Below are 10,332 nucleotides of genomic sequence, written 5' to 3'. Positions count from 1 at the left end.
ACAATATATTACAGCATTCTTTAATCAGATTCCTTCCTGATCTGCTGTACCATAATTCAAGCATTTGCAACCAGGATTTAGCCAATATATAAAGTGAGTACACTTTAGTATGAATCATCACTCAGTAACCCTTCCAAGTGGCAAAGACTTACAGATTTATTGTGGGGATGCTTCTTTTGAAACAGTCCTAAAAGGGGTTGAGATCTGCATAACCTTCCAGGTACTTGGATTTACAGTTCCACCATCCCAACACAGTCTGTTTAAATGTACTGGAATTATGACAACTGCATTCCAAGGTTCAAAATCACCCATATTGTTTGTGTGAGAATTTATGCTAGAATAGAACTTTTCATTTTTAAAGGCATTTTTACAGTTTTTGTAGTGGTAGACTAATATGGCTCCTGGCAGCGAAAATGATGAAATGTAAAATGCCACTGCAAGTTAATTTTTAAAATCAGCTGTCAATTGTTACTCATCAAATGTAATAAAAAGGAGATGGCCAGAAAATAAGCAGAGAAGTTGTTATTAACTGCTTTCAAGTCAAATTTTATTTACGATGATCCCTTGAATGAAAGACTTCCAAGTTACCTTCTACTCAACAGCCCTGCCCAGGTCTACCAGACTCAGGGATAGAACTTCCTTGATTACACCCATCTGGAATGTAGTTTTCCACTTTTTGACTGCTTTCTACCTCATCAAGCATTATAAGAAACCATGATGGTACAATGTGCCACCTTGTGCTGCTGAGTTGCTGACTTGGCAGTTCGAATCCTTGAGATGGGGTGAGCTCCCGTCTGTCAGCTCTAGTGCCTGCCAACCAAGTAGTTCAAAACATGCAAATGCGAGTAGAGGAAATAGGTACTACTTTGGTGGGAAAAGGCAAAAAGATGCTCCAAGCAATCTTGCTGGCCACACAACCAGGAGGTGACAATGCAGGCTCTTCGGTTTGAAAATGGGGAAAGCACCTCCCCAGAACCAGAGATGAGCAATGCCTCAGAAGCCGGAAATGAAAAGAGAAGCCTCTACCTTTGTTTGCGTTTGTGTGTCTTCATTGTATATGACTGTAAAGGCATTGAATTTTTGCCTATGTATGTAAAATGCTGTAATCTGCTCTGAATCCTTTAGGGGAGAAGGGCCGAATATAAATAAAGTGTATTATTATTATTATTATTATTATTATTATTATTATTATTATTATTGTCTTTTCTAGTGGGTAATGTATTCTCATGATATGGCTAAAGTATGTTAGTCTCTGATGAGTCTTTTTTGTTTTTAGGAAGAGTTAGACTTGACTGGAGCTCCTGGTGGCATAGTGGGTTAAATGCTGAGCTGCTGAACTTGCTGAACAAAAGGTTGGCAAATTCAAAGAGTGGAGTGAGCTCCCGCTGTTAGCCCCAGCTTCTGCCAACCTAGCAGTTCGAAAACATGCATATGTGAGTAGATCAATAGGTTACGGCACTCCATGAAGTCAAGCTGACCACATGAACTTGGAGGTGTCTACGGACAAGACCGGCTCTTCAGCTTAGAAATGGAGATGAGCACCAACCCCCAGAGTCAGACACAACTAGACTTACATCAAGGGAAAACTTTTATCTAAGACTTGATTTGCTCAACAGCCCATTTTTTTATTGTTTTAGCAGTCAATGATATCTGAAGAACTCTTCTCTAGCATCACATTTCAAATTAGTTAATTTTCTTCCAGACATTTTTTTCACTGTCCTGCTTTCACAGCCAAATATAGACTAGAGAATATGGTGACATGGTTCATCCTAACCTTAATACTTTACATTTGAAGCAGAGAATGCCAGGAGAATATTTCCCTATACAAGCTCCCAAAATATAATCATGAAGGATTGGAGAGTGAGGTGGGGAGCAAATTTTTTTTCAGTTCTGTTACCAATGAAACTTAAGATCAAGTGGTTTGGCATGATGCCCATCACTTGCACTTGCATGAGGTTTTCTTCTGCTGAACGTACATAAGAAGAGATATGAATTAAATGTGATGATTATAGCAGCATCCATAGGCAGAGACCATACTACCCTATCATTTGCCTTTAAGAGTAAGCAACCGAAAAGCAAAATTAAACTGAATCTTACATAAACAACAAACACTCTGCCAACTTTGAGGGTGTCTGGAACTCTTTGCATAAAATGCATTTCCTGGCAGAATTTTTTTTCAGCACTTAATGCCTGGGTATGAAATTATCTGTCTAAAAGCAAAGCAAAGTTGAAAGATGCTGAAGTGTGATGAAAGATGAAAGGTGAATACAGAAACCATCAGCACAAGTGTAAACATCACATTGCATAATTATTCGTTTTACATGCTGAGGGTTTGGCAGTGCTTTCATACTGTCTGAATTTGTCTCTTTTTTGTTTCAGTTTTCACAACCTGCATTTAGTACAAACATCAGTTTTTAAATAAACTATTGCATTTCACTGACAATCGTCTGGATGGAAAATCTGAACCACCCATATCATGTGATGTCTAGGGATTAATGGAAGGGTCCAGTAATTTATTAGAGAATGTTAGAGGAAACCATTCTCAGTAAAATGTACACAGGGTGCCCTGCTTTGTTGAATACACGTTGTTTTTGCATCTATTTCAGGAAAAGGACAGATATCTTCTGTAATCAGTTTCTAATTCATAGCCCCACACCCAACTCAGATTACGGGATCTCATCAGATGCAGAGTCTCTTCCATTTCTATACACTTTAAAGATGAGTCCTATAGAGCCCATCAAATGACTCAAGAATTGTTTCATAAGTTGCCCATGGTACTTCACCTTTAAAGTAGATAGAAACAGGATGATTGTAAAGTTAGGGAGGAATTTACCCCACTGCTCTTCTTGTGCATAGAAACAGCCAAAACCAGGAATTTTAAGATGGGGTGGGAATTGTTGTTAAACTCTCAATTTCCTTTGAAAACAGAACACCACACTAAGAAGATGATTCTTCCCACGTTCCTCCCCTTGTGGGATGAGGATCCATGTTTCAAAGCCAGATGAAGACCCTTTTCTTCACACAGCTCTTTAGATTGCTGCTTCTCTGTTCCAACTCCTGTACTTTATTCAACAAAATTAAGGTATTTCTGGACATTATTTCTTTAACTGAAAATTTGGTACCAGAATTTTCAGTTTTCAACAATTTTCAGCAAACATTTTGTACAACTATATCATAATATGCTTGTGTGAAATGGAATAACTATTTGAGTCTCTTAAAGACTTCCAAAATCAATCCAGGATTTTTTTTTTCCCTTTTAGGAGAGGGCGAAGGTCTGGGCCAGAGGCCTCAAATAGGCCTCAAGAGAAAAGCAAAGCTTAATATATACAGTAGAGTCTCACTTATCCAAGCCTCGCTTATCCAAGTTTCTGGGTTATCCAAGCCATTTTTGTAGTCAATGTTTTCAATATATTGTGATATTTTGGTGCTAAATTCGTAAATACAGTAATTACAACATAACATTACTGCGTATTGAACTGCTTTTTCTGTCAAATTTGTTGTAAAACATGATGTTTTGGTGCTTAATTTGTAAAATCATAACCTAATTTGATGTTTAATAGGCTTTTCCTTAATCCCTCCTTATTATCCAAGATATTTGCTTATCCAAGCTTCTGCTGGCCCGTTTAGCTTGGATAAGTGAGACTCTACTGTATATATAGGGGGCCGGGCTGTGGCGCAGGCTGTTGAGCAGCTGCAATAAATCACTCTGACCATGAGGTCATGAATTCGAGGCCAGCCCGTGGCGGGGTGAGCACCCGTCAATTAAAAATTAAAAATAGCCCCTGCTCGTTGCTGACCTAGCAACCCGAAAGATAGTTGCATCTATCAAGTAGGAAATAAGGTACCACTTATAAAAAAAAAAGTGGGGAGGCAAGTTTAACTAATTTACTACCTGGAATGAGGAAGTGCCATCAGAGTGGATGATGAAGCAGCTGCTCCCCCCTGTGGCCAGAATCGAACATCCCCTCAGAAGAAGTTAAATTGCCTCTGCATCTGTCTGTCTCGGTCTCTGTTTGATGTGTTTATGGGCATTGAATGTTTGCCCTATGTGTGTATAATGTGATCCGCCCTGAGTCCCCTTCGGGGTGAGAAGGACGGAATATAAATACTGTAAATATATATAGATATAGATATATATAATACATGCTGTGCACATAATGTGCGTATGAATGTAAATGAATTTCCATATTTTGTGTCCCATCTCCAAAATATATAAGTAAAGGTAAAGGTTTTCCCCTGACATTCAGTCGTGACTGACTCTGGGGGTTGGTGCTCATCTCCATTTCTAAACTGAAGAGCCGGCATTGTCCGTAGACACCTCCAAGGTCATGTGGCCGGCATGACTGCATGGAGTGCCGTTACCTTCCCGCCATACCTATTGATCTACTCACATTTGCATGTTTTTGAACTGCTAGGTTGGCAGGAGCTGGGGCTAACAGCAGGTGCTCATTCCACTCCCAGGATTTGAACCTGGGACGTTTCGGTCTGCAAGTTCAGCAGCTCAGTACTTTAACACACTGCGCCACCACCAGGGGCCCATATATATATATGGCCACATAAGGCCACAGCAACCCTCCCAATGTAGCCGGGAAGCAGGAAGTGCTCTAGCAAAGGCCGGGGATGGGAGGAAGCCCACTAATGGAAAGGGGGGGCCCATGCAAGGCTTGGGAAGGCCCAAGCCAGGAGGAGGGAGAATAGGCCCCGAAGTGGCCTAAAGAAAGAAAAAGGAAAAAAAGCCTGAGCAAGGCCCTGGAAGGCCAAAACACCTTCCCGGAGCAACAGAAATACCACACTGGAGCTGCTGCCGCTTGGTCCGCCGCTGCTTGAGTCCGCCACTGCTGCTGTCCCAACAATGAAAAGCAGGCCCGATGCTTGCTCTGGCCTCTGGGAAGCCATAAACAGGGCTGCCTGGGCTGGCCTGCCACTGATTGGCTAGGCGGCAGGAAATTTCCCACCATACAGGGGGCTTCTGGGAAGAAGAAGTAAGTAAGTAAGTAAGTAAGTAAGTAAGTAAAAGTTTATTTGTATACCGCCCTCTCTCCCGAAAGGGACTCAGGGCGGTTTCCAATATAAAATCAGCATAAAACATTGTACAATAAAACACTGAAAACACTATAAAACGCTATAAGAATTAGAAACAAAAACAAAACATAACAATTGACTATAACAATCACATAAGCAGAAGGAATATAATCACTCAAATAACATGAATCTGCAAAGAAAGAGGGAAAAAAAGACCACTGGGATGGAGGAGAGGATGGCCTGGAGGGACCACTAGAACTAAAATGCAATGTGATATTCTAAGATGCTTTGGGGCAGAGGAATAAAGTGCAGTGTTTCAAGTCAAAGAGGTGGCCTGTGTAACTACTATAGCTATGGGCTCGGTTATCCAAAGGCGCAGCGGCAGAGCCAGGTTTTAAGCAGCTTTTTGAAGGAAGCCAGGGTGGGTGCTTGCCGGATCTCCTCCAGAAGGGAATTCCAGATCCGGGGAGCAACAATAGAAAAGGCCTGCTCCCTCGTCCCCGCCAACCGAGCCTGGGATGGTGGCGGGAGCGAAAGAAGTGCCCTACCGGATGAACGAAGAGGACGAGTGGGTTCATAGCGGGAGATGCGGTCACAAAGGTAGGCGGGTCCCAAACCGTTTAGGGTTTTATAGGTAAGAACCTGCACCTTGAATTGGGACCGGAAAATAATCGGTAGCCAGTGGAGCTCCTTAAACAGGGGAGTAGATCTCTCCCTGTAGTTTGCTCCAGTTAACAGCCTGGTAGCCGCACATTGGACTAACTGAAGTTTCCGGGCTGTCTTCAGGGGCAACCCCACGTAGAGTGCATTGCAATAATCCAGTCTAGAGGTGACTAAGGCGTGGACCACCGTGGCCAAGTCAGACTTCACGAGGTATGGTCGCAGCTGGCGCACAAGCTTTAATTGTGCAAAGGCCCTCCCGGCCACCGCCGACACCTGAGCCTCAAGTGTCAGTGATGAGTCCAGGAGGACCCCCAAGCTGCGGACCTGCGCCTTCAGGGGGAGTGTGACCCCATCAAGCACAGGTTGCCACCCAATACCCCGATCAGACTTGCGACTGACCTCGAGGACCTCTGTCTTGTCAGGATTGAGCTTCAGCTTGTTCGCCCTCATCCAGGCCATTACAGCGACCAGGCACTGGTTCAGTATCTGAGGAGCTTCCTTGGAATTAGGTGGAAATGAGTAGTAGAGTTGAGTGTCATCTGCGTAGAGATGGCACCCAACTCCAAAACTCCGGATGACCTCGCCCAGCGGTTTCATGTAGATGTTAAAGAGCATGGGGGATAAAATGGAACCTTGCGGGACCCCACAGGTCAAAGGCCAGGGGTCCGAGCAGGTATCACCCAGCTTCACCAACTGGGAACGGCCCTCCAGGAAGGACTGGAGCCACTGGAGCGCAGTACCCCCAAGGCCCATCCCAGAGAGCCGTCCCAGAAGGATACCATGGTCGATGGTATCGAAAGCCGCTGAGATGTCCAGGAGAACCAGAAGGGACACACTCCCCCTGTCTAACTCTCTGCGGAGGTCATCCACCAAGGCGACCAAAGCCATCTCAGTACTGTGACCAGGCCTGAAGCCGGACTGTGAATGGTCCAGAAAATCAGTGTCATCTAAGAATCCCTGGAGCTGAGAAGCAACCACCCTCTCCAGTACCTTGCCCAAGAAAGGGAGATTGGAAATTGTTCTATAGTTGTTAAGAGTAGACGGATCCAGGGATGCCTTTTTTAGAAAAGGCCTAATTACTGCCTGTTTTAGGCTAGACAGAAAAATCCCTTGTTCCAGAGATGAGCTGATAATTTTCTCAAGCCAAATTAACAAATCTCCCCTGGTCAGTTTGATTAACCAGGAGGGGCAAGGATCTAGGGAACAAGTGGTCGCTCTCGTAGCTCCAAGGAACTTGTCCACGTCATCAGGGCGAACAAGCCAAAACGAATCCATCAAGATCGGACAGACAGATGCCTCAGGCACCTCACCTGGCATTGCACTAACCCCAGTGTCTAACTCAGAGCGTATCCGAGCGACTTTATCTGCAAAAAAGTGTGCAAAATCGCTGCACTGGGTTGCTGGGTTGTCAGGGGTCTCCTCCCCCTGGGGAGGATGGAGGAGCTCCCCAACAACCCGAAACAACTCCGTTGGTCTATTGATTGCAGATGCTATGCGGGCAGCTGAGAAACCTTTCTGGCTGCCCGCAAGGCCGCAGAATAGGCCCTAAGCTCCCTGAAGCACCATGATGAGTCTCAATGACCCTTGCCCGGTAAGTCGGACAATGCATATTATTAAGACCCATTGGTACACTTCAGCTGTAATGGGAAAGCAGCAGCCCTCTGTCAGCACAAATGGAAAATGAAAGCACACATGATAGTTGTGGCTTTCATTTTTGTGTCATTTCCTTGTTTCCTACAAAAATGTCACCATTCGTTTAGTGTAGATGAACGGCTGAAACAAAACAATAGCACGAAGGAAACAAAGGGGAAAAATTGCGCACATCTCTACTGAACAACTGTTACAGTCAGGAAGTTCTTCCTAATGTTCAGGTGGAATCTCCTTTCATGTAATTTGAACCCATTGGTCTGAGTCCTAATCTCTAGGGCAGCAGAAGCCTTTGTAAAAATGACAAAAAAAACCAATGAAAATGAAGAGGATGTCTTCTTTGGGAGAAGAAATAAATTATCATGTTTGGAAATTTTTGCCCCTCAGGCCTGCTTTGGCAGCCTACGGCTCGGGGCCTCGCTTCCCCAGGCCATCTATTGCCCCGCTTTCCCTTGGCTTGGACCGAAATGACCTCTGTGCCAATTTTCACCCCTCTAACACAAAAACTGAGCGGGGGAGGGGGGAGTGAGCCTCAGAAGCCCTCCCATTGCAGCCAATGGTCCGAATTTTTTGTATTAGCCAGATGAAAATTCATGTTAATGGGACACGAATATGATATGAGATGACACGAATGAAACTATACAAAATGAACAGCAATACCACACGAATGCACAACTTTACTGTTCAACAGTGGAACTCTCTGTCTCAGAATGTGGTGCAAGCTCCTTCCTTGGAGGCTTTTAAACAGGCTGGTGGACCTGTAAAAAAGCTAAGGCCTATTGGACAAAGATACATAATAAAATACAAAAGATGTTACAAATTAATATAAAGCTGGACCCCAAATATTATTTATTAGGTCTGCTAGATATAGAGGAGGACAAAAACAAAGAAACACTTTTTTTCTATTTAGCAACGGCCGCAAGAATGGTGTATGCTAAGTTTTGGAAAGAAAAAGAAATCCCGGATAATGAGTTGGTATAACAAAATTCTTGAAATTATGAATATGGACAGATTAACATATTTATTAGCAAATAATTATGGCAGACCAAAAAGACAAACAAATTGGGAGCAAATTAAGATGTACTTGAACAATGCTAATGTTAATATAATGATTTAATTGACCTGATACTCATGCCAAATAGAGGGAGAAGATGAGTCCGGTCTATTATTATAAGATGATCAATTAGGGAAGGTACAACTATAAAGACATCAGACATTTGATGGAAGTCATGTTTTTATTTTTATGTTTACACAACTGGTCTGAAGTTTGGATTTTGTTTTTGTCAATGATGCAACATATATGTGTGCGTATGTGTATATATATGCATAGATGCATTAATATATATGTGTGTATGTTTATATATACATGCATATCTGTGAGGGAGAATAATGTTATAGGAAATTTGATACTATCTTATTTTATGTATATCCCTTTCCATTTCCCCCCTTTTTTAATTTTTATTTTATTTTTATTTTGTTTTGCTCCCCTCTTCTCCCTCTTCTATCTTTTCTTCTCTTCTCCCCCTTCTATTTCTTTCACTGGGGGACTCACAGGGGTGTTTCTCTGTTGTTGGGGTTTTTTGTGTTGTTTGTTTGTTTTTTCTTTTGTAAAGTCTTACTGTGTGTCTATATTGTTTTTGTGTATCATAATCTTCTTGGATAGCACTAATAAAATATTTTTTTAAAAAACAGGCTGGATGGCCATCTGTCAGGGGTTCTTGGATTGTGCTTTTGCTGCATGTCAGAGGGTTGAACTGGATGGTCCATGTGGTCTCTTCCAACTCCATTATTTCATGTTTCACAATGGAAGATATCTTTTTGGGTGGAGGGAGAACCAAATTCCTAGAATTTTCAGGCAGGTTCTTAAGGACTATTTATTCCTTCTTTTTTCCCCTCAGCAAAAGAAGAAAGGAAGGTTAAAAAGATAGCCAATTTTCCAAAATTCCTTTTGAATATTAATTCATTCTGTTGTAGATGGATTTTAACCCTAATACTAGAGGGAAGGGAATGGGTTGAATTATGTGGTTCAGACCTAAAACAAAGGAATTCAAGACAAGAGGCAGGGAAGTCATAGTTACAGCAAGACAACAGCAACTTTGGCTGTAACTTATCACTTTGATGTAGCTCCTCTCCCAGTGCTCTTCTGGTACAAAACAGCATGAAAAGTTTCTTTTACAAACACAGTTAATATGTTAATAGCTACCTTTTGTAAAAGAAACACCTTCTAACTGTCTTCCTCCTTCTTTGTGGCAGAACAACCAAAGAGGGTGATTTAATGTGAAAAGTTCTGCTGCTTTATTGTTGTAATTGTGTTTTGCCTGTTTTTGTGATGAACTCAATTTTCTCCAATTGTAAGATCAATATGATTTTTTTCTCTAATGGTGGTAAATTGATCCAGCAGCGGCAGATCATTATTTAATCCAGTTCTGGGTCTCAGTGATTAACGGAGCTCTATTAAAGCATATTGGTGAAAAAATGTACAGCTTAGGTGCACAAGTGATTATTTGCTTTTTTTTCGTGTCAGGAGCAACCGGAGTTGCTTCTGGAGTGAGAGATTTGGCTATCTGCAAGGACGTTGCCCAGGGGACGCCCAGATGTTTTGATGTTTTACCATCCTTGTGGGAGGCTTCTCTCATATCCTCCGCATGGAGCTGGAGCTGATAGAGGGAGCTCATCCGCACTCTCCCCGGATGGGATTCGAACCTGGCAGCTTTCAGGTCAGCAACCCAACCTTCAAGTCACAAGGCTTTTATCCCCTAGGCCATCGGAGGCTCCGATATTATTTGCTGATAGAGGGCAACAGGGGTAGAGTCAGCTAATTGGGATCTCCTGAGCAATCCCTTCTCGTATTCTTTACTCTGTTGCTTCCTTCTCTCATAAATCAAAACAGAAATTTGATGGCTGAAATATTGTATGCGACCTTCTAAGTATTTCCGCACTAGAGACCTCAGAGGAAACTCTGACAAAAATTGCCTCTAAATCGAATCATAGAATCATAGA

The sequence above is a fragment of the Anolis carolinensis genome, chromosome 2 (assembly GCF_035594765.1).
Source record: "Anolis carolinensis isolate JA03-04 chromosome 2, rAnoCar3.1.pri, whole genome shotgun sequence".
Lineage (NCBI taxonomy): Eukaryota > Metazoa > Chordata > Lepidosauria > Squamata > Dactyloidae > Anolis > Anolis carolinensis.
Note: the sequence above shows the minus strand (reverse complement) of the source record.